This window comes from Aegilops tauschii, unplaced genomic scaffold, assembly GCF_002575655.3.
Source record: "Aegilops tauschii subsp. strangulata cultivar AL8/78 unplaced genomic scaffold, Aet v6.0 ptg000911l_obj, whole genome shotgun sequence".
Lineage (NCBI taxonomy): Eukaryota > Viridiplantae > Streptophyta > Magnoliopsida > Poales > Poaceae > Aegilops > Aegilops tauschii.
Genome location: NW_027333130.1, coordinates 1 through 21,595, shown reverse-complemented (window position 1 = coordinate 21,595; position 21,595 = coordinate 1). Strand labels below are relative to the sequence as shown.

Here is a 21,595-nt window from a genome sequence, read left to right as displayed (position 1 = left end):
AGCTCGCTGCTCATTATTCACGCGTCTAGCGGCGGCAAGCGTGTTCTGAAAGGGGTCGAAACCATGGTAAATAGGCACTGGTGCGGTTGAACCGTGGTAAAACTCGTCTCCGTAGTTGAGCGGGAGCGGCCAAAGGAATGTGCAATCGTGTGTGTAGTGGAGCTGGGAGGGGCAAGCATAAGGGACGAAGACGGGGGTAACATGTCGGATGCGATCATACCAGCACTAAAGCACCGGATCCCATCAGAACTCCGAAGTTAAGCGTGCTTGGGCGAGAGTAGTACTAGGATGGGTGACCTCCTGGGAAGTCCTCGTGTTGCATTCCCTTTTTAATTTGTTTTGCACCGCGTGCAAAACAAAACGCACGAGCGCGACGTATGTTTAGCACGTTTCATTATTTTGCACGTTTACGGTAAGTTTTAGCTCGCTGCTCATTATTCACGCGTCTAGCGGCGGCAAGCGTGTTCTGAAAGGGGTCGAAACCATGGTAAATAGGCACTGGTGCGGTTGAACCGTGGTAAAACTCGTCTCCGTAGTTGAGCGGGAGCGGCCAAAGGAATGTGCAATCGTGTGTGTAGTGGAGCTGGGAGGGGCAAGCATAAGGGACGAAGACGGGGGTAACATGTCGGATGCGATCATACCAGCACTAAAGCACCGGATCCCATCAGAACTCCGAAGTTAAGCGTGCTTGGGCGAGAGTAGTACTAGGATGGGTGACCTCCTGGGAAGTCCTCGTGTTGCATTCCCTTTTTAATTTGTTTTGCACCGCGTGCAAAACAAAACGCACGAGCGCGACGTATGTTTAGCACGTTTTATTATTTTGCACGTTTACGGTAAGTTTTAGCTCGCTGCTCATTATTCACGCGTCTAGCGGCGGCAAGCGTGTTCTGAAAGGGGTCGAAACCATGGTAAATAGGCACTGGTGCGGTTGAACCGTGGTAAAACTCGTCTCCGTAGTTGAGCGGGAGCGGCCAAAGGAATGTGCAATCGTGTGTGTAGTGGAGCTGGGAGGGGCAAGCATAAGGGACGAAGACGGGGGTAACATGTCGGATGCGATCATACCAGCACTAAAGCACCGGATCCCATCAGAACTCCGAAGTTAAGCGTGCTTGGGCGAGAGTAGTACTAGGATGGGTGACCTCCTGGGAAGTCCTCGTGTTGCATTCCCTTTTTAATTTGTTTTGCACCGCGTGCAAAACAAAACGCACGAGCGCGACGTATGTTTAGCACGTTTTATTATTTTGCACGTTTACGGTAAGTTTTAGCTCGCTGCTCATTATTCACGCGTCTAGCGGCGGCAAGCGTGTTCTGAAAGGGGTCGAAACCATGGTAAATAGGCACTGGTGCGGTTGAACCGTGGTAAAACTCGTCTCCGTAGTTGAGCGGGAGCGGCCAAAGGAATGTGCAATCGTGTGTGTAGTGGAGCTGGGAGGGGCAAGCATAAGGGACGAAGACGGGGGTAACATGTCGGATGCGATCATACCAGCACTAAAGCACCGGATCCCATCAGAACTCCGAAGTTAAGCGTGCTTGGGCGAGAGTAGTACTAGGATGGGTGACCTCCTGGGAAGTCCTCGTGTTGCATTCCCTTTTTAATTTGTTTTGCACCGCGTGCAAAACAAAACGCACGAGCGCGACGTATGTTTAGCACGTTTTATTATTTTGCACGTTTACGGTAAGTTTTAGCTCGCTGCTCATTATTCACGCGTCTAGCGGCGGCAAGCGTGTTCTGAAAGGGGTCGAAACCATGGTAAATAGGCACTGGTGCGGTTGAACCGTGGTAAAACTCGTCTCCGTAGTTGAGCGGGAGCGGCCAAAGGAATGTGCAATCGTGTGTGTAGTGGAGCTGGGAGGGGCAAGCATAAGGGACGAAGACGGGGGTAACATGTCGGATGCGATCATACCAGCACTAAAGCACCGGATCCCATCAGAACTCCGAAGTTAAGCGTGCTTGGGCGAGAGTAGTACTAGGATGGGTGACCTCCTGGGAAGTCCTCGTGTTGCATTCCCTTTTTAATTTGTTTTGCACCGCGTGCAAAACAAAACGCACGAGCGCGACGTATGTTTAGCACGTTTTATTATTTTGCACGTTTACGGTAAGTTTTAGCTCGCTGCTCATTATTCACGCGTCTAGCGGCGGCAAGCGTGTTCTGAAAGGGGTCGAAACCATGGTAAATAGGCACTGGTGCGGTTGAACCGTGGTAAAACTCGTCTCCGTAGTTGAGCGGGAGCGGCCAAAGGAATGTGCAATCGTGTGTGTAGTGGAGCTGGGAGGGGCAAGCATAAGGGACGAAGACGGGGGTAACATGTCGGATGCGATCATACCAGCACTAAAGCACCGGATCCCATCAGAACTCCGAAGTTAAGCGTGCTTGGGCGAGAGTAGTACTAGGATGGGTGACCTCCTGGGAAGTCCTCGTGTTGCATTCCCTTTTTAATTTGTTTTGCACCGCGTGCAAAACAAAACGCACGAGCGCGACGTATGTTTAGCACGTTTTATTATTTTGCACGTTTACGGTAAGTTTTAGCTCGCTGCTCATTATTCACGCGTCTAGCGGCGGCAAGCGTGTTCTGAAAGGGGTCGAAACCATGGTAAATAGGCACTGGTGCGGTTGAACCGTGGTAAAACTCGTCTCCGTAGTTGAGCGGGAGCGGCCAAAGGAATGTGCAATCGTGTGTGTAGTGGAGCTGGGAGGGGCAAGCATAAGGGACGAAGACGGGGGTAACATGTCGGATGCGATCATACCAGCACTAAAGCACCGGATCCCATCAGAACTCCGAAGTTAAGCGTGCTTGGGCGAGAGTAGTACTAGGATGGGTGACCTCCTGGGAAGTCCTCGTGTTGCATTCCCTTTTTAATTTGTTTTGCACCGCGTGCAAAACAAAACGCACGAGCGCGACGTATGTTTAGCACGTTTTATTATTTTGCACGTTTACGGTAAGTTTTAGCTCGCTGCTCATTATTCACGCGTCTAGCGGCGGCAAGCGTGTTCTGAAAGGGGTCGAAACCATGGTAAATAGGCACTGGTGCGGTTGAACCGTGGTAAAACTCGTCTCCGTAGTTGAGCGGGAGCGGCCAAAGGAATGTGCAATCGTGTGTGTAGTGGAGCTGGGAGGGGCAAGCATAAGGGACGAAGACGGGGGTAACATGTCGGATGCGATCATACCAGCACTAAAGCACCGGATCCCATCAGAACTCCGAAGTTAAGCGTGCTTGGGCGAGAGTAGTACTAGGATGGGTGACCTCCTGGGAAGTCCTCGTGTTGCATTCCCTTTTTAATTTGTTTTGCACCGCGTGCAAAACAAAACGCACGAGCGCGACGTATGTTTAGCACGTTTTATTATTTTGCACGTTTACGGTAAGTTTTAGCTCGCTGCTCATTATTCACGCGTCTAGCGGCGGCAAGCGTGTTCTGAAAGGGGTCGAAACCATGGTAAATAGGCACTGGTGCGGTTGAACCGTGGTAAAACTCGTCTCCGTAGTTGAGCGGGAGCGGCCAAAGGAATGTGCAATCGTGTGTGTAGTGGAGCTGGGAGGGGCAAGCATAAGGGACGAAGACGGGGGTAACATGTCGGATGCGATCATACCAGCACTAAAGCACCGGATCCCATCAGAACTCCGAAGTTAAGCGTGCTTGGGCGAGAGTAGTACTAGGATGGGTGACCTCCTGGGAAGTCCTCGTGTTGCATTCCCTTTTTAATTTGTTTTGCACCGCGTGCAAAACAAAACGCACGAGCGCGACGTATGTTTAGCACGTTTTATTATTTTGCACGTTTACGGTAAGTTTTAGCTCGCTGCTCATTATTCACGCGTCTAGCGGCGGCAAGCGTGTTCTGAAAGGGGTCGAAACCATGGTAAATAGGCACTGGTGCGGTTGAACCGTGGTAAAACTCGTCTCCGTAGTTGAGCGGGAGCGGCCAAAGGAATGTGCAATCGTGTGTGTAGTGGAGCTGGGAGGGGCAAGCATAAGGGACGAAGACGGGGGTAACATGTCGGATGCGATCATACCAGCACTAAAGCACCGGATCCCATCAGAACTCCGAAGTTAAGCGTGCTTGGGCGAGAGTAGTACTAGGATGGGTGACCTCCTCCTGGGAAGTCCTCGTGTTGCATTCCCTTTTTAATTTGTTTTGCACCGCGTGCAAAACAAAACGCACGAGCGCGACGTATGTTTAGCACGTTTTATTATTTTGCACGTTTACGGTAAGTTTTAGCTCGCTGCTCATTATTCACGCGTCTAGCGGCGGCAAGCGTGTTCTGAAAGGGGTCGAAACCATGGTAAATAGGCACTGGTGCGGTTGAACCGTGGTAAAACTCGTCTCCGTAGTTGAGCGGGAGCGGCCAAAGGAATGTGCAATCGTGTGTGTAGTGGAGCTGGGAGGGGCAAGCATAAGGGACGAAGACGGGGGTAACATGTCGGATGCGATCATACCAGCACTAAAGCACCGGATCCCATCAGAACTCCGAAGTTAAGCGTGCTTGGGCGAGAGTAGTACTAGGATGGGTGACCTCCTCCTGGGAAGTCCTCGTGTTGCATTCCCTTTTTAATTTGTTTTGCACCGCGTGCAAAACAAAACGCACGAGCGCGACGTATGTTTAGCACGTTTTATTATTTTGCACGTTTACGGTAAGTTTTAGCTCGCTGCTCATTATTCACGCGTCTAGCGGCGGCAAGCGTGTTCTGAAAGGGGTCGAAACCATGGTAAATAGGCACTGGTGCGGTTGAACCGTGGTAAAACTCGTCTCCGTAGTTGAGCGGGAGCGGCCAAAGGAATGTGCAATCGTGTGTGTAGTGGAGCTGGGAGGGGCAAGCATAAGGGACGAAGACGGGGGTAACATGTCGGATGCGATCATACCAGCACTAAAGCACCGGATCCCATCAGAACTCCGAAGTTAAGCGTGCTTGGGCGAGAGTAGTACTAGGATGGGTGACCTCCTCTGGGAAGTCCTCGTGTTGCATTCCCTTTTTAATTTGTTTTGCACCGCGTGCAAAACAAAACGCACGAGCGCGACGTATGTTTAGCACGTTTTATTATTTTGCACGTTTACGGTAAGTTTTAGCTCGCTGCTCATTATTCACGCGTCTAGCGGCGGCAAGCGTGTTCTGAAAGGGGTCGAAACCATGGTAAATAGGCACTGGTGCGGTTGAACCGTGGTAAAACTCGTCTCCGTAGTTGAGCGGGAGCGGCCAAAGGAATGTGCAATCGTGTGTGTAGTGGAGCTGGGAGGGGCAAGCATAAGGGACGAAGACGGGGGTAACATGTCGGATGCGATCATACCAGCACTAAAGCACCGGATCCCATCAGAACTCCGAAGTTAAGCGTGCTTGGGCGAGAGTAGTACTAGGATGGGTGACCTCCTGGGAAGTCCTCGTGTTGCATTCCCTTTTTAATTTGTTTTGCACCGCGTGCAAAACAAAACGCACGAGCGCGACGTATGTTTAGCACGTTTTATTATTTTGCACGTTTACGGTAAGTTTTAGCTCGCTGCTCATTATTCACGCGTCTAGCGGCGGCAAGCGTGTTCTGAAAGGGGTCGAAACCATGGTAAATAGGCACTGGTGCGGTTGAACCGTGGTAAAACTCGTCTCCGTAGTTGAGCGGGAGCGGCCAAAGGAATGTGCAATCGTGTGTGTAGTGGAGCTGGGAGGGGCAAGCATAAGGGACGAAGACGGGGGTAACATGTCGGATGCGATCATACCAGCACTAAAGCACCGGATCCCATCAGAACTCCGAAGTTAAGCGTGCTTGGGCGAGAGTAGTACTAGGATGGGTGACCTCCTGGGAAGTCCTCGTGTTGCATTCCCTTTTTAATTTGTTTTGCACCGCGTGCAAAACAAAACGCACGAGCGCGACGTATGTTTAGCACGTTTTATTATTTTGCACGTTTACGGTAAGTTTTAGCTCGCTGCTCATTATTCACGCGTCTAGCGGCGGCAAGCGTGTTCTGAAAGGGGTCGAAACCATGGTAAATAGGCACTGGTGCGGTTGAACCGTGGTAAAACTCGTCTCCGTAGTTGAGCGGGAGCGGCCAAAGGAATGTGCAATCGTGTGTGTAGTGGAGCTGGGAGGGGCAAGCATAAGGGACGAAGACGGGGGTAACATGTCGGATGCGATCATACCAGCACTAAAGCACCGGATCCCATCAGAACTCCGAAGTTAAGCGTGCTTGGGCGAGAGTAGTACTAGGATGGGTGACCTCCTGGGAAGTCCTCGTGTTGCATTCCCTTTTTAATTTGTTTTGCACCGCGTGCAAAACAAAACGCACGAGCGCGACGTATGTTTAGCACGTTTTATTATTTTGCACGTTTACGGTAAGTTTTAGCTCGCTGCTCATTATTCACGCGTCTAGCGGCGGCAAGCGTGTTCTGAAAGGGGTCGAAACCATGGTAAATAGGCACTGGTGCGGTTGAACCGTGGTAAAACTCGTCTCCGTAGTTGAGCGGGAGCGGCCAAAGGAATGTGCAATCGTGTGTGTAGTGGAGCTGGGAGGGGCAAGCATAAGGGACGAAGACGGGGGTAACATGTCGGATGCGATCATACCAGCACTAAAGCACCGGATCCCATCAGAACTCCGAAGTTAAGCGTGCTTGGGCGAGAGTAGTACTAGGATGGGTGACCTCCTGGGAAGTCCTCGTGTTGCATTCCCTTTTTAATTTGTTTTGCACCGCGTGCAAAACAAAACGCACGAGCGCGACGTATGTTTAGCACGTTTTATTATTTTGCACGTTTACGGTAAGTTTTAGCTCGCTGCTCATTATTCACGCGTCTAGCGGCGGCAAGCGTGTTCTGAAAGGGGTCGAAACCATGGTAAATAGGCACTGGTGCGGTTGAACCGTGGTAAAACTCGTCTCCGTAGTTGAGCGGGAGCGGCCAAAGGAATGTGCAATCGTGTGTGTAGTGGAGCTGGGAGGGGCAAGCATAAGGGACGAAGACGGGGGTAACATGTCGGATGCGATCATACCAGCACTAAAGCACCGGATCCCATCAGAACTCCGAAGTTAAGCGTGCTTGGGCGAGAGTAGTACTAGGATGGGTGACCTCCTGGGAAGTCCTCGTGTTGCATTCCCTTTTTAATTTGTTTTGCACCGCGTGCAAAACAAAACGCACGAGCGCGACGTATGTTTAGCACGTTTTATTATTTTGCACGTTTACGGTAAGTTTTAGCTCGCTGCTCATTATTCACGCGTCTAGCGGCGGCAAGCGTGTTCTGAAAGGGGTCGAAACCATGGTAAATAGGCACTGGTGCGGTTGAACCGTGGTAAAACTCGTCTCCGTAGTTGAGCGGGAGCGGCCAAAGGAATGTGCAATCGTGTGTGTAGTGGAGCTGGGAGGGGCAAGCATAAGGGACGAAGACGGGGGTAACATGTCGGATGCGATCATACCAGCACTAAAGCACCGGATCCCATCAGAACTCCGAAGTTAAGCGTGCTTGGGCGAGAGTAGTACTAGGATGGGTGACCTCCTGGGAAGTCCTCGTGTTGCATTCCCTTTTTAATTTGTTTTGCACCGCGTGCAAAACAAAACGCACGAGCGCGACGTATGTTTAGCACGTTTTATTATTTTGCACGTTTACGGTAAGTTTTAGCTCGCTGCTCATTATTCACGCGTCTAGCGGCGGCAAGCGTGTTCTGAAAGGGGTCGAAACCATGGTAAATAGGCACTGGTGCGGTTGAACCGTGGTAAAACTCGTCTCCGTAGTTGAGCGGGAGCGGCCAAAGGAATGTGCAATCGTGTGTGTAGTGGAGCTGGGAGGGGCAAGCATAAGGGACGAAGACGGGGGTAACATGTCGGATGCGATCATACCAGCACTAAAGCACCGGATCCCATCAGAACTCCGAAGTTAAGCGTGCTTGGGCGAGAGTAGTACTAGGATGGGTGACCTCCTGGGAAGTCCTCGTGTTGCATTCCCTTTTTAATTTGTTTTGCACCGCGTGCAAAACAAAACGCACGAGCGCGACGTATGTTTAGCACGTTTTATTATTTTGCACGTTTACGGTAAGTTTTAGCTCGCTGCTCATTATTCACGCGTCTAGCGGCGGCAAGCGTGTTCTGAAAGGGGTCGAAACCATGGTAAATAGGCACTGGTGCGGTTGAACCGTGGTAAAACTCGTCTCCGTAGTTGAGCGGGAGCGGCCAAAGGAATGTGCAATCGTGTGTGTAGTGGAGCTGGGAGGGGCAAGCATAAGGGACGAAGACGGGGGTAACATGTCGGATGCGATCATACCAGCACTAAAGCACCGGATCCCATCAGAACTCCGAAGTTAAGCGTGCTTGGGCGAGAGTAGTACTAGGATGGGTGACCTCCTGGGAAGTCCTCGTGTTGCATTCCCTTTTTAATTTGTTTTGCACCGCGTGCAAAACAAAACGCACGAGCGCGACGTATGTTTAGCACGTTTTATTATTTTGCACGTTTACGGTAAGTTTTAGCTCGCTGCTCATTATTCACGCGTCTAGCGGCGGCAAGCGTGTTCTGAAAGGGGTCGAAACCATGGTAAATAGGCACTGGTGCGGTTGAACCGTGGTAAAACTCGTCTCCGTAGTTGAGCGGGAGCGGCCAAAGGAATGTGCAATCGTGTGTGTAGTGGAGCTGGGAGGGGCAAGCATAAGGGACGAAGACGGGGGTAACATGTCGGATGCGATCATACCAGCACTAAAGCACCGGATCCCATCAGAACTCCGAAGTTAAGCGTGCTTGGGCGAGAGTAGTACTAGGATGGGTGACCTCCTGGGAAGTCCTCGTGTTGCATTCCCTTTTTAATTTGTTTTGCACCGCGTGCAAAACAAAGATGGGTGACCTCCTGGGAAGTCCTCGTGTTGCATTCCCTTTTTAATTTGTTTTGCACCGCGTGCAAAACAAAACGCACGAGCGCGACGTATGTTTAGCACGTTTTATTATTTTGCACGTTTACGGTAAGTTTTAGCTCGCTGCTCATTATTCACGCGTCTAGCGGCGGCAAGCGTGTTCTGAAAGGGGTCGAAACCATGGTAAATAGGCACTGGTGCGGTTGAACCGTGGTAAAACTCGTCTCCGTAGTTGAGCGGGAGCGGCCAAAGGAATGTGCAATCGTGTGTGTAGTGGAGCTGGGAGGGGCAAGCATAAGGGACGAAGACGGGGGTAACATGTCGGATGCGATCATACCAGCACTAAAGCACCGGATCCCATCAGAACTCCGAAGTTAAGCGTGCTTGGGCGAGAGTAGTACTAGGATGGGTGACCTCCTGGGAAGTCCTCGTGTTGCATTCCCTTTTTAATTTGTTTTGCACCGCGTGCAAAACAAAACGCACGAGCGCGACGTATGTTTAGCACGTTTTATTATTTTGCACGTTTACGGTAAGTTTTAGCTCGCTGCTCATTATTCACGCGTCTAGCGGCGGCAAGCGTGTTCTGAAAGGGGTCGAAACCATGGTAAATAGGCACTGGTGCGGTTGAACCGTGGTAAAACTCGTCTCCGTAGTTGAGCGGGAGCGGCCAAAGGAATGTGCAATCGTGTGTGTAGTGGAGCTGGGAGGGGCAAGCATAAGGGACGAAGACGGGGGTAACATGTCGGATGCGATCATACCAGCACTAAAGCACCGGATCCCATCAGAACTCCGAAGTTAAGCGTGCTTGGGCGAGAGTAGTACTAGGATGGGTGACCTCCTGGGAAGTCCTCGTGTTGCATTCCCTTTTTAATTTGTTTTGCACCGCGTGCAAAACAAAACGCACGAGCGCGACGTATGTTTAGCACGTTTTATTATTTTGCACGTTTACGGTAAGTTTTAGCTCGCTGCTCATTATTCACGCGTCTAGCGGCGGCAAGCGTGTTCTGAAAGGGGTCGAAACCATGGTAAATAGGCACTGGTGCGGTTGAACCGTGGTAAAACTCGTCTCCGTAGTTGAGCGGGAGCGGCCAAAGGAATGTGCAATCGTGTGTGTAGTGGAGCTGGGAGGGGCAAGCATAAGGGACGAAGACGGGGGTAACATGTCGGATGCGATCATACCAGCACTAAAGCACCGGATCCCATCAGAACTCCGAAGTTAAGCGTGCTTGGGCGAGAGTAGTACTAGGATGGGTGACCTCCTGGGAAGTCCTCGTGTTGCATTCCCTTTTTAATTTGTTTTGCACCGCGTGCAAAACAAAACGCACGAGCGCGACGTATGTTTAGCACGTTTTATTATTTTGCACGTTTACGGTAAGTTTTAGCTCGCTGCTCATTATTCACGCGTCTAGCGGCGGCAAGCGTGTTCTGAAAGGGGTCGAAACCATGGTAAATAGGCACTGGTGCGGTTGAACCGTGGTAAAACTCGTCTCCGTAGTTGAGCGGGAGCGGCCAAAGGAATGTGCAATCGTGTGTGTAGTGGAGCTGGGAGGGGCAAGCATAAGGGACGAAGACGGGGGTAACATGTCGGATGCGATCATACCAGCACTAAAGCACCGGATCCCATCAGAACTCCGAAGTTAAGCGTGCTTGGGCGAGAGTAGTACTAGGATGGGTGACCTCCTGGGAAGTCCTCGTGTTGCATTCCCTTTTTAATTTGTTTTGCACCGCGTGCAAAACAAAACGCACGAGCGCGACGTATGTTTAGCACGTTTTATTATTTTGCACGTTTACGGTAAGTTTTAGCTCGCTGCTCATTATTCACGCGTCTAGCGGCGGCAAGCGTGTTCTGAAAGGGGTCGAAACCATGGTAAATAGGCACTGGTGCGGTTGAACCGTGGTAAAACTCGTCTCCGTAGTTGAGCGGGAGCGGCCAAAGGAATGTGCAATCGTGTGTGTAGTGGAGCTGGGAGGGGCAAGCATAAGGGACGAAGACGGGGGTAACATGTCGGATGCGATCATACCAGCACTAAAGCACCGGATCCCATCAGAACTCCGAAGTTAAGCGTGCTTGGGCGAGAGTAGTACTAGGATGGGTGACCTCCTGGGAAGTCCTCGTGTTGCATTCCCTTTTTAATTTGTTTTGCACCGCGTGCAAAACAAAACGCACGAGCGCGACGTATGTTTAGCACGTTTTATTATTTTGCACGTTTACGGTAAGTTTTAGCTCGCTGCTCATTATTCACGCGTCTAGCGGCGGCAAGCGTGTTCTGAAAGGGGTCGAAACCATGGTAAATAGGCACTGGTGCGGTTGAACCGTGGTAAAACTCGTCTCCGTAGTTGAGCGGGAGCGGCCAAAGGAATGTGCAATCGTGTGTGTAGTGGAGCTGGGAGGGGCAAGCATAAGGGACGAAGACGGGGGTAACATGTCGGATGCGATCATACCAGCACTAAAGCACCGGATCCCATCAGAACTCCGAAGTTAAGCATGCTTGGGCGAGAGTAGTACTAGGATGGGTGACCTCCTGGGAAGTCCTCGTGTTGCATTCCCTTTTTAATTTGTTTTGCACCGCGTGCAAAACAAAACGCACGAGCGCGACGTATGTTTAGCACGTTTTATTATTTTGCACGTTTACGGTAAGTTTTAGCTCGCTGCTCATTATTCACGCGTCTAGCGGCGGCAAGCGTGTTCTGAAAGGGGTCGAAACCATGGTAAATAGGCACTGGTGCGGTTGAACCGTGGTAAAACTCGTCTCCGTAGTTGAGCGGGAGCGGCCAAAGGAATGTGCAATCGTGTGTGTAGTGGAGCTGGGAGGGGCAAGCATAAGGGACGAAGACGGGGGTAACATGTCGGATGCGATCATACCAGCACTAAAGCACCGGATCCCATCAGAACTCCGAAGTTAAGCGTGCTTGGGCGAGAGTAGTACTAGGATGGGTGACCTCCTGGGAAGTCCTCGTGTTGCATTCCCTTTTTAATTTGTTTTGCACCGCGTGCAAAACAAAACGCACGAGCGCGACGTATGTTTAGCACGTTTTATTATTTTGCACGTTTACGGTAAGTTTTAGCTCGCTGCTCATTATTCACGCGTCTAGCGGCGGCAAGCGTGTTCTGAAAGGGGTCGAAACCATGGTAAATAGGCACTGGTGCGGTTGAACCGTGGTAAAACTCGTCTCCGTAGTTGAGCGGGAGCGGCCAAAGGAATGTGCAATCGTGTGTGTAGTGGAGCTGGGAGGGGCAAGCATAAGGGACGAAGACGGGGGTAACATGTCGGATGCGATCATACCAGCACTAAAGCACCGGATCCCATCAGAACTCCGAAGTTAAGCGTGCTTGGGCGAGAGTAGTACTAGGATGGGTGACCTCCTGGGAAGTCCTCGTGTTGCATTCCCTTTTTAATTTGTTTTGCACCGCGTGCAAAACAAAACGCACGAGCGCGACGTATGTTTAGCACGTTTTATTATTTTGCACGTTTACGGTAAGTTTTAGCTCGCTGCTCATTATTCACGCGTCTAGCGGCGGCAAGCGTGTTCTGAAAGGGGTCGAAACCATGGTAAATAGGCACTGGTGCGGTTGAACCGTGGTAAAACTCGTCTCCGTAGTTGAGCGGGAGCGGCCAAAGGAATGTGCAATCGTGTGTGTAGTGGAGCTGGGAGGGGCAAGCATAAGGGACGAAGACGGGGGTAACATGTCGGATGCGATCATACCAGCACTAAAGCACCGGATCCCATCAGAACTCCGAAGTTAAGCGTGCTTGGGCGAGAGTAGTACTAGGATGGGTGACCTCCTGGGAAGTCCTCGTGTTGCATTCCCTTTTTAATTTGTTTTGCACCGCGTGCAAAACAAAACGCACGAGCGCGACGTATGTTTAGCACGTTTTATTATTTTGCACGTTTACGGTAAGTTTTAGCTCGCTGCTCATTATTCACGCGTCTAGCGGCGGCAAGCGTGTTCTGAAAGGGGTCGAAACCATGGTAAATAGGCACTGGTGCGGTTGAACCGTGGTAAAACTCGTCTCCGTAGTTGAGCGGGAGCGGCCAAAGGAATGTGCAATCGTGTGTGTAGTGGAGCTGGGAGGGGCAAGCATAAGGGACGAAGACGGGGGTAACATGTTGGATGCGATCATACCAGCACTAAAGCACCGGATCCCATCAGAACTCCGAAGTTAAGCGTGCTTGGGCGAGAGTAGTACTAGGATGGGTGACCTCCTGGGAAGTCCTCGTGTTGCATTCCCTTTTTAATTTGTTTTGCACCGCGTGCAAAACAAAACGCACGAGCGCGACGTATGTTTAGCACGTTTTATTATTTTGCACGTTTACGGTAAGTTTTAGCTCGCTGCTCATTATTCACGCGTCTAGCGGCGGCAAGCGTGTTCTGAAAGGGGTCGAAACCATGGTAAATAGGCACTGGTGCGGTTGAACCGTGGTAAAACTCGTCTCCGTAGTTGAGCGGGAGCGGCCAAAGGAATGTGCAATCGTGTGTGTAGTGGAGCTGGGAGGGGCAAGCATAAGGGACGAAGACGGGGGTAACATGTCGGATGCGATCATACCAGCACTAAAGCACCGGATCCCATCAGAACTCCGAAGTTAAGCGTGCTTGGGCGAGAGTAGTACTAGGATGGATGACCTCCTGGGAAGTCCTCGTGTTGCATTCCCTTTTTAATTTGTTTTGCACCGCGTGCAAAACAAAACGCACGAGCGCGACGTATGTTTAGCACGTTTTATTATTTTGCACGTTTACGGTAAGTTTTAGCTCGCTGCTCATTATTCACGCGTCTAGCGGCGGCAAGCGTGTTCTGAAAGGGGTCGAAACCATGGTAAATAGGCGGTTGAACCGTGGTAAAACTCGTCTCCGTAGTTGAGCGGGAGCGGCCAAAGGAATGTGCAATCGTGTGTGTAGTGGAGCTGGGAGGGGCAAGCATAAGGGACGAAGACGGGGGTAACATGTCGGATGCGATCATACCAGCACTAAAGCACCGGATCCCATCAGAACTCCGAAGTTAAGCGTGCTTGGGCGAGAGTAGTACTAGGATGGGTGACCTCCTGGGAAGTCCTCGTGTTGCATTCCCTTTTTAATTTGTTTTGCACCGCGTGCAAAACAAAACGCACGAGCGCGACGTATGTTTAGCACGTTTTATTATTTTGCACGTTTACGGTAAGTTTTAGCTCGCTGCTCATTATTCACGCGTCTAGCGGCGGCAAGCGTGTTCTGAAAGGGGTCGAAACCATGGTAAATAGGCACTGGTGCGGTTGAACCGTGGTAAAACTCGTCTCCGTAGTTGAGCGGGAGCGGCCAAAGGAATGTGCAATCGTGTGTGTAGTGGAGCTGGGAGGGGCAAGCATAAGGGACGAAGACGGGGGTAACATGTCGGATGCGATCATACCAGCACTAAAGCACCGGATCCCATCAGAACTCCGAAGTTAAGCGTGCTTGGGCGAGAGTAGTACTAGGATGGGTGACCTCCTGGGAAGTCCTCGTGTTGCATTCCCTTTTTAATTTGTTTTGCACCGCGTGCAAAACAAAACGCACGAGCGCGACGTATGTTTAGCACGTTTTATTATTTTGCACGTTTACGGTAAGTTTTAGCTCGCTGCTCATTATTCACGCGTCTAGCGGCGGCAAGCGTGTTCTGAAAGGGGTCGAAACCATGGTAAATAGGCACTGGTGCGGTTGAACCGTGGTAAAACTCGTCTCCGTAGTTGAGCGGGAGCGGCCAAAGGAATGTGCAATCGTGTGTGTAGTGGAGCTGGGAGGGGCAAGCATAAGGGACGAAGACGGGGGTAACATGTCGGATGCGATCATACCAGCACTAAAGCATCGGATCCCATCAGAACTCCGAAGTTAAGCGTGCTTGGGCGAGAGTAGTACTAGGATGGGTGACCTCCTGGGAAGTCCTCGTGTTGCATTCCCTTTTTAATTTGTTTTGCACCGCGTGCAAAACAAAACGCACGAGCGCGACGTATGTTTAGCACGTTTTATTATTTTGCACGTTTACGGTAAGTTTTAGCTCGCTGCTCATTATTCACGCGTCTAGCGGCGGCAAGCGTGTTCTGAAAGGGGTCGAAACCATGGTAAATAGGCACTGGTGCGGTTGAACCGTGGTAAAACTCGTCTCCGTAGTTGAGCGGGAGCGGCCAAAGGAATGTGCAATCGTGTGTGTAGTGGAGCTGGGAGGGGCAAGCATAAGGGACGAAGACGGGGGTAACATGTCGGATGCGATCATACCAGCACTAAAGCACCGGATCCCATCAGAACTCCGAAGTTAAGCGTGCTTGGGCGAGAGTAGTACTAGGATGGGTGACCTCCTGGGAAGTCCTCGTGTTGCATTCCCTTTTTAATTTGTTTTGCACCGCGTGCAAAACAAAACGCACGAGCGCGACGTATGTTTAGCACGTTTTATTATTTTGCACGTTTACGGTAAGTTTTAGCTCGCTGCTCATTATTCACGCGTCTAGCGGCGGCAAGCGTGTTCTGAAAGGGGTCGAAACCATGGTAAATAGGCGGTTGAACCGTGGTAAAACTCGTCTCCGTAGTTGAGCGGGAGCGGCCAAAGGAATGTGCAATCGTGTGTGTAGTGGAGCTGGGAGGGGCAAGCATAAGGGACGAAGACGGGGGTAACATGTCGGATGCGATCATACCAGCACTAAAGCACCGGATCCCATCAGAACTCCGAAGTTAAGCGTGCTTGGGCGAGAGTAGTACTAGGATGGGTGACCTCCTGGGAAGTCCTCGTGTTGCATTCCGTGTTGCATTCCCTTTTTAATTTGTTTTGCACCGCGTGCAAAACAAAACGCACGAGCGCGACGTATGTTTAGCACGTTTTATTATTTTGCACGTTTACGGTAAGTTTTAGCTCGCTGCTCATTATTCACGCGTCTAGCGGCGGCAAGCGTGTTCTGAAAGGGGTCGAAACCATGGTAAATAGGCACTGGTGCGGTTGAACCGTGGTAAAACTCGTCTCCGTAGTTGAGCGGGAGCGGCCAAAGGAATGTGCAATCGTGTGTGTAGTGGAGCTGGGAGGGGCAAGCATAAGGGACGAAGACGGGGGTAACATGTCGGATGCGATCATACCAGCACTAAAGCACCGGATCCCATCAGAACTCCGAAGTTAAGCGTGCTTGGGCGAGAGTAGTACTAGGATGGGTGACCTCCTGGGAAGTCCTCGTGTTGCATTCCCTTTTTAATTTGTTTTGCACCGCGTGCAAAACAAAACGCACGAGCGCGACGTATGTTTAGCACGTTTTATTATTTTGCACGTTTACGGTAAGTTTTAGCTCGCTGCTCATTATTCACAGCGTCTAGCGGCGGCAAGCGTGTTCTGAAAGGGGTCGAAACCATGGTAAATAGGCACTGGTGCGGTTGAACCGTGGTAAAACTCGTCTCCGTAGTTGAGCGGGAGCGGCCAAAGGAATGTGCAATCGTGTGTGTAGTGGAGCTGGGAGGGGCAAGCATAAGGGACGAAGACGGGGGTAACATGTCGGATGCGATCATACCAGCACTAAAGCACCGGATCCCATCAGAACTCCGAAGTTAAGCGTGCTTGGGCGAGAGTAGTACTAGGATGGGTGACCTCCTGGGAAGTCCTCGTGTTGCATTCCCTTTTTAATTTGTTTTGCACCGCGTGCAAAACAAAACGCACGAGCGCGACGTATGTTTAGCACGTTTTATTATTTTGCACGTTTACGGTAAGTTTTAGCTCGCTGCTCATTATTCACGCGTCTAGCGGCGGCAAGCGTGTTCTGAAAGGGGTCGAAACCATGGTAAATAGGCACTGGTGCGGTTGAACCGTGGTAAAACTCGTCTCCGTAGTTGAGCGGGAGCGGCCAAAGGAATGTGCAATCGTGTGTGTAGTGGAGCTGGGAGGGGCAAGCATAAGGGACGAAGACGGGGGTAACATGTCGGATGCGATCATACCAGCACTAAAGCACCGGATCCCATCAGAACTCCGAAGTTAAGCGTGCTTGGGCGAGAGTAGTACTAGGATGGGTGACCTCCTGGGAAGTCCTCGTGTTGCATTCCCTTTTTAATTTGTTTTGCACCGCGTGCAAAACAAAACGCACGAGCGCGACGTATGTTTAGCACGTTTTATTATTTTGCACGTTTACGGTAAGTTTTAGCTCGCTGCTCATTATTCACGCGTCTAGCGGCGGCAAGCGTGTTCTGAAAGGGGTCGAAACCATGGTAAATAGGCACTGGTGCGGTTGAACCGTGGTAAAACTCGTCTCCGTAGTTGAGCGGGAGCGGCCAAAGGAATGTGCAATCGTGTGTGTAGTGGAGCTGGGAGGGGCAAGCATAAGGGACGAAGACGGGGGTAACATGTCGGATGCGATCATACCAGCACTAAAGCACCGGATCCCATCAGAACTCCGAAGTTAAGCGTGCTTGGGCGAGAGTAGTACTAGGATGGGTGACCTCCTGGGAAGTCCTCGTGTTGCATTCCCTTTTTAATTTGTTTTGCACCGCGTGCAAAACAAAACGCACGAGCGCGACGTATGTTTAGCACGTTTTATTATTTTGCACGTTTACGGTAAGTTTTAGCTCGCTGCTCATTATTCACGCGTCTAGCGGCGGCAAGCGTGTTCTGAAAGGGGTCGAAACCATGGTAAATAGGCACTGGTGCGGTTGAACCGTGGTAAAACTCGTCTCCGTAGTTGAGCGGGAGCGGCCAAAGGAATGTGCAATCGTGTGTGTAGTGGAGCTGGGAGGGGCAAGCATAAGGGACGAAGACGGGGGTAACATGTCGGATGCGATCATACCAGCACTAAAGCACCGGATCCCATCAGAACTCCGAAGTTAAGCGTGCTTGGGCGAGAGTAGTACTAGGATGGGTGACCTCCTGGGAAGTCCTCGTGTTGCATTCCCTTTTTAATTTGTTTTGCACCGCGTGCAAAACAAAACGCACGAGCGCGACGTATGTTTAGCACGTTTTATTATTTTGCACGTTTACGGTAAGTTTTAGCTCGCTGCTCATTATTCACGCGTCTAGCGGCGGCAAGCGTGTTCTGAAAGGGGTCGAAACCATGGTAAATAGGCACTGGTGCGGTTGAACCGTGGTAAAACTCGTCTCCGTAGTTGAGCGGGAGCGGCCAAAGGAATGTGCAATCGTGTGTGTAGTGGAGCTGGGAGGGGCAAGCATAAGGGACGAAGACGGGGGTAACATGTCGGATGCGATCATACCAGCACTAAAGCACCGGATCCCATCAGAACTCCGAAGTTAAGCGTGCTTGGGCGAGAGTAGTACTAGGATGGGTGACCTCCTGGGAAGTCCTCGTGTTGCATTCCCTTTTTAATTTGTTTTGCACCGCGTGCAAAACAAAACGCACGAGCGCGACGTATGTTTAGCACGTTTTATTATTTTGCACGTTTACGGTAAGTTTTAGCTCGCTGCTCATTATTCACGCGTCTAGCGGCGGCAAGCGTGTTCTGAAAGGGGTCGAAACCATGGTAAATAGGCACTGGTGCGGTTGAACCGTGGTAAAACTCGTCTCCGTAGTTGAGCGGGAGCGGCCAAAGGAATGTGCAATCGTGTGTGTAGTGGAGCTGGGAGGGGCAAGCATAAGGGACGAAGACGGGGGTAACATGTCGGATGCGATCATACCAGCACTAAAGCACCGGATCCCATCAGAACTCCGAAGTTAAGCGTGCTTGGGCGAGAGTAGTACTAGGATGGGTGACCTCCTGGGAAGTCCTCGTGTTGCATTCCCTTTTTAATTTGTTTTGCACCGCGTGCAAAACAAAACGCACGAGCGCGACGTATGTTTAGCACGTTTTATTATTTTGCACGTTTACGGTAAGTTTTAGCTCGCTGCTCATTATTCACGCGTCTAGCGGCGGCAAGCGTGTTCTGAAAGGGGTCGAAACCATGGTAAATAGGCACTGGTGCGGTTGAACCGTGGTAAAACTCGTCTCCGTAGTTGAGCGGGAGCGGCCAAAGGAATGTGCAATCGTGTGTGTAGTGGAGCTGGGAGGGGCAAGCATAAGGGACGAAGACGGGGGTAACATGTCGGATGCGATCATACCAGCACTAAAGCACCGGATCCCATCAGAACTCCGAAGTTAAGCGTGCTTGGGCGAGAGTAGTACTAGGATGGGTGACCTCCTGGGAAGTCCTCGTGTTGCATTCCCTTTTTAATTTGTTTTGCACCGCGTGCAAAACAAAACGCACGAGCGCGACGTATGTTTAGCACGTTTTATTATTTTGCACGTTTACGGTAAGTTTTAGCTCGCTGCTCATTATTCACGCGTCTAGCGGCGGCAAGCGTGTTCTGAAAGGGGTCGAAACCATGGTAAATAGGCACTGGTGCGGTTGAACCGTGGTAAAACTCGTCTCCGTAGTTGAGCGGGAGCGGCCAAAGGAATGTGCAATCGTGTGTGTAGTGGAGCTGGGAGGGGCAAGCATAAGGGACGAAGACGGGGGTAACATGTCGGATGCGATCATACCAGCACTAAAGCACCGGATCCCATCAGAACTCCGAAGTTAAGCGTGCTTGGGCGAGAGTAGTACTAGGATGGGTGACCTCCTGGGAAGTCCTCGTGTTGCATTCCCTTTTTAATTTGTTTTGCACCGCGTGCAAAACAAAACGCACGAGCGCGACGTATGTTTAGCACGTTTTATTATTTTGCACGTTTACGGTAAGTTTTAGCTCGCTGCTCATTATTCACGCGTCTAGCGGCGGCAAGCGTGTTCTGAAAGGGGTCGAAACCATGGTAAATAGGCACTGGTGCGGTTGAACCGTGGTAAAACTCGTCTCCGTAGTTGAGCGGGAGCGGCCAAAGGAATGTGCAATCGTGTGTGTAGTGGAGCTGGGAGGGGCAAGCATAAGGGACGAAGACGGGGGTAACATGTCGGATGCGATCATACCAGCACTAAAGCACCGGATCCCATCAGAACTCCGAAGTTAAGCGTGCTTGGGCGAGAGTAGTACTAGGATGGGTGACCTCCTGGGAAGTCCTCGTGTTGCATTCCCTTTTTAATTTGTTTTGCACCGCGTGCAAAACAAAACGCACGAGCGCGACGTATGTTTAGCACGTTTTATTATTTTGCACGTTTACGGTAAGTTTTAGCTCGCTGCTCATTATTCACGCGTCTAGCGGCGGCAAGCGTGTTCTGAAAGGGGTCGAAACCATGGTAAATAGGCACTGGTGCGGTTGAACCGTGGTAAAACTCGTCTCCGTAGTTGAGCGGGAGCGGCCAAAGGAATGTGCAATCGTGTGTGTAGTGGAGCTGGGAGGGGCAAGCATAAGGGACGAAGACGGGGGTAACATGTCGGATGCGATCATACCAGCACTAAAGCACCGGATCCCATCAGAACTCCGAAGTTAAGCGTGCTTGGGCGAGAGTAGTACTAGGATGGGTGACCTCCTGGGAAGTCCTCGTGTTGCATTCCCTTTTTAATTTGTTTTGCACCGCGTGCAAAACAAAACGCACGAGCGCGACGTATGTTTAGCACGTTTTATTATTTTGCACGTTTACGGTAAGTTTTAGCTCGCTGCTCATTATTCACGCGTCTAGCGGCGGCAAGCGTGTTCTGAAAGGGGTCGAAACCATGGTAAATAGGCACTGGTGCGGTTGAACCGTGGTAAAACTCGTCTCCGTAGTTGAGCGGGAGCGGCCAAAGGAATGTGCAATCGTGTGTGTAGTGGAGCTGGGAGGGGCAAGCATAAGGGACGAAGACGGGGGTAACATGTCGGATGCGATCATACCAGCACTAAAGCACCGGATCCCATCAGAACTCCGAAGTTAAGCGTGCTTGGGCGAGAGTAGTACTAGGATGGGTGACCTCCTGGGAAGTCCTCGTGTTGCATTCCCTTTTTAATTTGTTTTGCACCGCGTGCAAAACAAAACGCACGAGCGCGACGTATGTTTAGCACGTTTTATTATTTTGCACGTTTACGGTAAGTTTTAGCTCGCTGCTCATTATTCACGCGTCTAGCGGCGGCAAGCGTGTTCTGAAAGGGGTCGAAACCATGGTAAATAGGCACTGGTGCGGTTGAACCGTGGTAAAACTCGTCTCCGTAGTTGAGCGGGAGCGGCCAAAGGAATGTGCAATCGTGTGTGTAGTGGAGCTGGGAGGGGCAAGCATAAGGGACGAAGACGGGGGTAACATGTCGGATGCGATCATACCAGCACTAAAGCACCGGATCCCATCAGAACTCCGAAGTTAAGCGTGCTTGGGCGAGAGTAGTACTAGGATGGGTGACCTCCTGGGAAGTCCTCGTGTTGCATTCCCTTTTTAATTTGTTTTGCACCGCGTGCAAAACAAAACGCACGAGCGCGACGTATGTTTAGCACGTTTTATTATTTTGCACGTTTACGGTAAGTTTTAGCTCGCTGCTCATTATTCACGCGTCTAGCGGCGGCAAGCGTGTTCTGAAAGGGGTCGAAACCATGGTAAATAGGCACTGGTGCGGTTGAACCGTGGTAAAACTCGTCTCCGTAGTTGAGCGGGAGCGGCCAAAGGAATGTGCAATCGTGTGTGTAGTGGAGCTGGGAGGGGCAAGCATAAGGGACGAAGACGGGGGTAACATGTCGGATGCGATCATACCAGCACTAAAGCACCGGATCCCATCAGAACTCCGAAGTTAAGCGTGCTTGGGCGAGAGTAGTACTAGGATGGGTGACCTCCTGGGAAGTCCTCGTGTTGCATTCCCTTTTTAATTTGTTTTGCACCGCGTGCAAAACAAAACGCACGAGCGCGACGTATGTTTAGCACGTTTTATTATTTTGCACGTTTACGGTAAGTTTTAGCTCGCTGCTCATTATTCACGCGTCTAGCGGCGGCAAGCGTGTTC

General features: G+C 51.0%; 51 non-coding genes across 51 annotated transcripts; all 51 read left to right on the top strand.

Moving 5' to 3' along the window:
• Positions 1-206: 206 nt before the first annotated feature.
• LOC141035523 (5S ribosomal RNA) lies at positions 207-325 on the top strand. The gene has a single exon (XR_012197146.1). It is a non-coding gene; the product is annotated as a 5S ribosomal RNA (ribosomal RNA).
• Positions 326-627: 302 nt separating this feature from the next.
• On the top strand, positions 628-746 carry LOC141035522 (5S ribosomal RNA). Its single transcript, XR_012197145.1, has one exon. It is a non-coding gene; the product is annotated as a 5S ribosomal RNA (ribosomal RNA).
• Positions 747-1,048: 302 nt separating this feature from the next.
• LOC141035521 (5S ribosomal RNA) lies at positions 1,049-1,167 on the top strand. Its single transcript, XR_012197144.1, has one exon. It is a non-coding gene; the product is annotated as a 5S ribosomal RNA (ribosomal RNA).
• A 302-nt stretch (positions 1,168-1,469) lies between these two features.
• LOC141035520 (5S ribosomal RNA) lies at positions 1,470-1,588 on the top strand. The gene has a single exon (XR_012197143.1). It is a non-coding gene; the product is annotated as a 5S ribosomal RNA (ribosomal RNA).
• A 302-nt stretch (positions 1,589-1,890) lies between these two features.
• On the top strand, positions 1,891-2,009 carry LOC141035519 (5S ribosomal RNA). Its single transcript, XR_012197142.1, has one exon. It is a non-coding gene; the product is annotated as a 5S ribosomal RNA (ribosomal RNA).
• Positions 2,010-2,311: 302 nt separating this feature from the next.
• On the top strand, positions 2,312-2,430 carry LOC141035518 (5S ribosomal RNA). Its single transcript, XR_012197141.1, has one exon. It is a non-coding gene; the product is annotated as a 5S ribosomal RNA (ribosomal RNA).
• A 302-nt stretch (positions 2,431-2,732) lies between these two features.
• LOC141035517 (5S ribosomal RNA) lies at positions 2,733-2,851 on the top strand. Its single transcript, XR_012197140.1, has one exon. It is a non-coding gene; the product is annotated as a 5S ribosomal RNA (ribosomal RNA).
• Positions 2,852-3,153: 302 nt separating this feature from the next.
• Positions 3,154-3,272, top strand: LOC141035516 (5S ribosomal RNA). Its single transcript, XR_012197139.1, has one exon. It is a non-coding gene; the product is annotated as a 5S ribosomal RNA (ribosomal RNA).
• Positions 3,273-3,574: 302 nt separating this feature from the next.
• LOC141035515 (5S ribosomal RNA) lies at positions 3,575-3,693 on the top strand. The gene has a single exon (XR_012197138.1). It is a non-coding gene; the product is annotated as a 5S ribosomal RNA (ribosomal RNA).
• A 302-nt stretch (positions 3,694-3,995) lies between these two features.
• Positions 3,996-4,117, top strand: LOC141035488 (5S ribosomal RNA). The gene has a single exon (XR_012197111.1). It is a non-coding gene; the product is annotated as a 5S ribosomal RNA (ribosomal RNA).
• Positions 4,118-4,419: 302 nt separating this feature from the next.
• On the top strand, positions 4,420-4,541 carry LOC141035487 (5S ribosomal RNA). The gene has a single exon (XR_012197110.1). It is a non-coding gene; the product is annotated as a 5S ribosomal RNA (ribosomal RNA).
• Positions 4,542-4,843: 302 nt separating this feature from the next.
• LOC141035486 (5S ribosomal RNA) lies at positions 4,844-4,964 on the top strand. The gene has a single exon (XR_012197109.1). It is a non-coding gene; the product is annotated as a 5S ribosomal RNA (ribosomal RNA).
• A 302-nt stretch (positions 4,965-5,266) lies between these two features.
• LOC141035514 (5S ribosomal RNA) lies at positions 5,267-5,385 on the top strand. The gene has a single exon (XR_012197137.1). It is a non-coding gene; the product is annotated as a 5S ribosomal RNA (ribosomal RNA).
• Positions 5,386-5,687: 302 nt separating this feature from the next.
• LOC141035512 (5S ribosomal RNA) lies at positions 5,688-5,806 on the top strand. The gene has a single exon (XR_012197135.1). It is a non-coding gene; the product is annotated as a 5S ribosomal RNA (ribosomal RNA).
• Positions 5,807-6,108: 302 nt separating this feature from the next.
• On the top strand, positions 6,109-6,227 carry LOC141035511 (5S ribosomal RNA). Its single transcript, XR_012197134.1, has one exon. It is a non-coding gene; the product is annotated as a 5S ribosomal RNA (ribosomal RNA).
• A 302-nt stretch (positions 6,228-6,529) lies between these two features.
• LOC141035510 (5S ribosomal RNA) lies at positions 6,530-6,648 on the top strand. The gene has a single exon (XR_012197133.1). It is a non-coding gene; the product is annotated as a 5S ribosomal RNA (ribosomal RNA).
• A 302-nt stretch (positions 6,649-6,950) lies between these two features.
• Positions 6,951-7,069, top strand: LOC141035509 (5S ribosomal RNA). Its single transcript, XR_012197132.1, has one exon. It is a non-coding gene; the product is annotated as a 5S ribosomal RNA (ribosomal RNA).
• Positions 7,070-7,371: 302 nt separating this feature from the next.
• LOC141035508 (5S ribosomal RNA) lies at positions 7,372-7,490 on the top strand. Its single transcript, XR_012197131.1, has one exon. It is a non-coding gene; the product is annotated as a 5S ribosomal RNA (ribosomal RNA).
• Positions 7,491-7,792: 302 nt separating this feature from the next.
• On the top strand, positions 7,793-7,911 carry LOC141035507 (5S ribosomal RNA). Its single transcript, XR_012197130.1, has one exon. It is a non-coding gene; the product is annotated as a 5S ribosomal RNA (ribosomal RNA).
• A 302-nt stretch (positions 7,912-8,213) lies between these two features.
• Positions 8,214-8,332, top strand: LOC141035506 (5S ribosomal RNA). Its single transcript, XR_012197129.1, has one exon. It is a non-coding gene; the product is annotated as a 5S ribosomal RNA (ribosomal RNA).
• A 302-nt stretch (positions 8,333-8,634) lies between these two features.
• On the top strand, positions 8,635-8,753 carry LOC141035505 (5S ribosomal RNA). Its single transcript, XR_012197128.1, has one exon. It is a non-coding gene; the product is annotated as a 5S ribosomal RNA (ribosomal RNA).
• Positions 8,754-9,128: 375 nt separating this feature from the next.
• Positions 9,129-9,247, top strand: LOC141035504 (5S ribosomal RNA). Its single transcript, XR_012197127.1, has one exon. It is a non-coding gene; the product is annotated as a 5S ribosomal RNA (ribosomal RNA).
• A 302-nt stretch (positions 9,248-9,549) lies between these two features.
• LOC141035503 (5S ribosomal RNA) lies at positions 9,550-9,668 on the top strand. The gene has a single exon (XR_012197126.1). It is a non-coding gene; the product is annotated as a 5S ribosomal RNA (ribosomal RNA).
• A 302-nt stretch (positions 9,669-9,970) lies between these two features.
• LOC141035501 (5S ribosomal RNA) lies at positions 9,971-10,089 on the top strand. The gene has a single exon (XR_012197124.1). It is a non-coding gene; the product is annotated as a 5S ribosomal RNA (ribosomal RNA).
• Positions 10,090-10,391: 302 nt separating this feature from the next.
• Positions 10,392-10,510, top strand: LOC141035500 (5S ribosomal RNA). The gene has a single exon (XR_012197123.1). It is a non-coding gene; the product is annotated as a 5S ribosomal RNA (ribosomal RNA).
• Positions 10,511-10,812: 302 nt separating this feature from the next.
• LOC141035499 (5S ribosomal RNA) lies at positions 10,813-10,931 on the top strand. Its single transcript, XR_012197122.1, has one exon. It is a non-coding gene; the product is annotated as a 5S ribosomal RNA (ribosomal RNA).
• A 302-nt stretch (positions 10,932-11,233) lies between these two features.
• On the top strand, positions 11,234-11,352 carry LOC141035482 (5S ribosomal RNA). Its single transcript, XR_012197105.1, has one exon. It is a non-coding gene; the product is annotated as a 5S ribosomal RNA (ribosomal RNA).
• Positions 11,353-11,654: 302 nt separating this feature from the next.
• Positions 11,655-11,773, top strand: LOC141035498 (5S ribosomal RNA). The gene has a single exon (XR_012197121.1). It is a non-coding gene; the product is annotated as a 5S ribosomal RNA (ribosomal RNA).
• Positions 11,774-12,075: 302 nt separating this feature from the next.
• Positions 12,076-12,194, top strand: LOC141035497 (5S ribosomal RNA). The gene has a single exon (XR_012197120.1). It is a non-coding gene; the product is annotated as a 5S ribosomal RNA (ribosomal RNA).
• Positions 12,195-12,496: 302 nt separating this feature from the next.
• On the top strand, positions 12,497-12,615 carry LOC141035496 (5S ribosomal RNA). Its single transcript, XR_012197119.1, has one exon. It is a non-coding gene; the product is annotated as a 5S ribosomal RNA (ribosomal RNA).
• A 302-nt stretch (positions 12,616-12,917) lies between these two features.
• On the top strand, positions 12,918-13,036 carry LOC141035495 (5S ribosomal RNA). The gene has a single exon (XR_012197118.1). It is a non-coding gene; the product is annotated as a 5S ribosomal RNA (ribosomal RNA).
• Positions 13,037-13,338: 302 nt separating this feature from the next.
• On the top strand, positions 13,339-13,457 carry LOC141035480 (5S ribosomal RNA). Its single transcript, XR_012197103.1, has one exon. It is a non-coding gene; the product is annotated as a 5S ribosomal RNA (ribosomal RNA).
• A 294-nt stretch (positions 13,458-13,751) lies between these two features.
• Positions 13,752-13,870, top strand: LOC141035494 (5S ribosomal RNA). Its single transcript, XR_012197117.1, has one exon. It is a non-coding gene; the product is annotated as a 5S ribosomal RNA (ribosomal RNA).
• Positions 13,871-14,172: 302 nt separating this feature from the next.
• On the top strand, positions 14,173-14,291 carry LOC141035493 (5S ribosomal RNA). Its single transcript, XR_012197116.1, has one exon. It is a non-coding gene; the product is annotated as a 5S ribosomal RNA (ribosomal RNA).
• Positions 14,292-14,593: 302 nt separating this feature from the next.
• Positions 14,594-14,712, top strand: LOC141035481 (5S ribosomal RNA). The gene has a single exon (XR_012197104.1). It is a non-coding gene; the product is annotated as a 5S ribosomal RNA (ribosomal RNA).
• A 302-nt stretch (positions 14,713-15,014) lies between these two features.
• Positions 15,015-15,133, top strand: LOC141035492 (5S ribosomal RNA). The gene has a single exon (XR_012197115.1). It is a non-coding gene; the product is annotated as a 5S ribosomal RNA (ribosomal RNA).
• Positions 15,134-15,427: 294 nt separating this feature from the next.
• Positions 15,428-15,546, top strand: LOC141035490 (5S ribosomal RNA). Its single transcript, XR_012197113.1, has one exon. It is a non-coding gene; the product is annotated as a 5S ribosomal RNA (ribosomal RNA).
• Positions 15,547-15,860: 314 nt separating this feature from the next.
• Positions 15,861-15,979, top strand: LOC141035489 (5S ribosomal RNA). Its single transcript, XR_012197112.1, has one exon. It is a non-coding gene; the product is annotated as a 5S ribosomal RNA (ribosomal RNA).
• Positions 15,980-16,282: 303 nt separating this feature from the next.
• LOC141035478 (5S ribosomal RNA) lies at positions 16,283-16,401 on the top strand. The gene has a single exon (XR_012197101.1). It is a non-coding gene; the product is annotated as a 5S ribosomal RNA (ribosomal RNA).
• Positions 16,402-16,703: 302 nt separating this feature from the next.
• Positions 16,704-16,822, top strand: LOC141035467 (5S ribosomal RNA). The gene has a single exon (XR_012197090.1). It is a non-coding gene; the product is annotated as a 5S ribosomal RNA (ribosomal RNA).
• Positions 16,823-17,124: 302 nt separating this feature from the next.
• LOC141035455 (5S ribosomal RNA) lies at positions 17,125-17,243 on the top strand. The gene has a single exon (XR_012197079.1). It is a non-coding gene; the product is annotated as a 5S ribosomal RNA (ribosomal RNA).
• A 302-nt stretch (positions 17,244-17,545) lies between these two features.
• LOC141035444 (5S ribosomal RNA) lies at positions 17,546-17,664 on the top strand. Its single transcript, XR_012197068.1, has one exon. It is a non-coding gene; the product is annotated as a 5S ribosomal RNA (ribosomal RNA).
• Positions 17,665-17,966: 302 nt separating this feature from the next.
• Positions 17,967-18,085, top strand: LOC141035433 (5S ribosomal RNA). The gene has a single exon (XR_012197057.1). It is a non-coding gene; the product is annotated as a 5S ribosomal RNA (ribosomal RNA).
• Positions 18,086-18,387: 302 nt separating this feature from the next.
• On the top strand, positions 18,388-18,506 carry LOC141035422 (5S ribosomal RNA). The gene has a single exon (XR_012197046.1). It is a non-coding gene; the product is annotated as a 5S ribosomal RNA (ribosomal RNA).
• A 302-nt stretch (positions 18,507-18,808) lies between these two features.
• LOC141035410 (5S ribosomal RNA) lies at positions 18,809-18,927 on the top strand. The gene has a single exon (XR_012197035.1). It is a non-coding gene; the product is annotated as a 5S ribosomal RNA (ribosomal RNA).
• A 302-nt stretch (positions 18,928-19,229) lies between these two features.
• LOC141035399 (5S ribosomal RNA) lies at positions 19,230-19,348 on the top strand. The gene has a single exon (XR_012197024.1). It is a non-coding gene; the product is annotated as a 5S ribosomal RNA (ribosomal RNA).
• Positions 19,349-19,650: 302 nt separating this feature from the next.
• LOC141035524 (5S ribosomal RNA) lies at positions 19,651-19,769 on the top strand. Its single transcript, XR_012197147.1, has one exon. It is a non-coding gene; the product is annotated as a 5S ribosomal RNA (ribosomal RNA).
• A 302-nt stretch (positions 19,770-20,071) lies between these two features.
• Positions 20,072-20,190, top strand: LOC141035513 (5S ribosomal RNA). Its single transcript, XR_012197136.1, has one exon. It is a non-coding gene; the product is annotated as a 5S ribosomal RNA (ribosomal RNA).
• Positions 20,191-20,492: 302 nt separating this feature from the next.
• On the top strand, positions 20,493-20,611 carry LOC141035502 (5S ribosomal RNA). Its single transcript, XR_012197125.1, has one exon. It is a non-coding gene; the product is annotated as a 5S ribosomal RNA (ribosomal RNA).
• A 302-nt stretch (positions 20,612-20,913) lies between these two features.
• On the top strand, positions 20,914-21,032 carry LOC141035491 (5S ribosomal RNA). The gene has a single exon (XR_012197114.1). It is a non-coding gene; the product is annotated as a 5S ribosomal RNA (ribosomal RNA).
• A 302-nt stretch (positions 21,033-21,334) lies between these two features.
• LOC141035393 (5S ribosomal RNA) lies at positions 21,335-21,453 on the top strand. The gene has a single exon (XR_012197018.1). It is a non-coding gene; the product is annotated as a 5S ribosomal RNA (ribosomal RNA).
• The last annotated feature ends 142 nt before the right edge of the window (positions 21,454-21,595 follow it).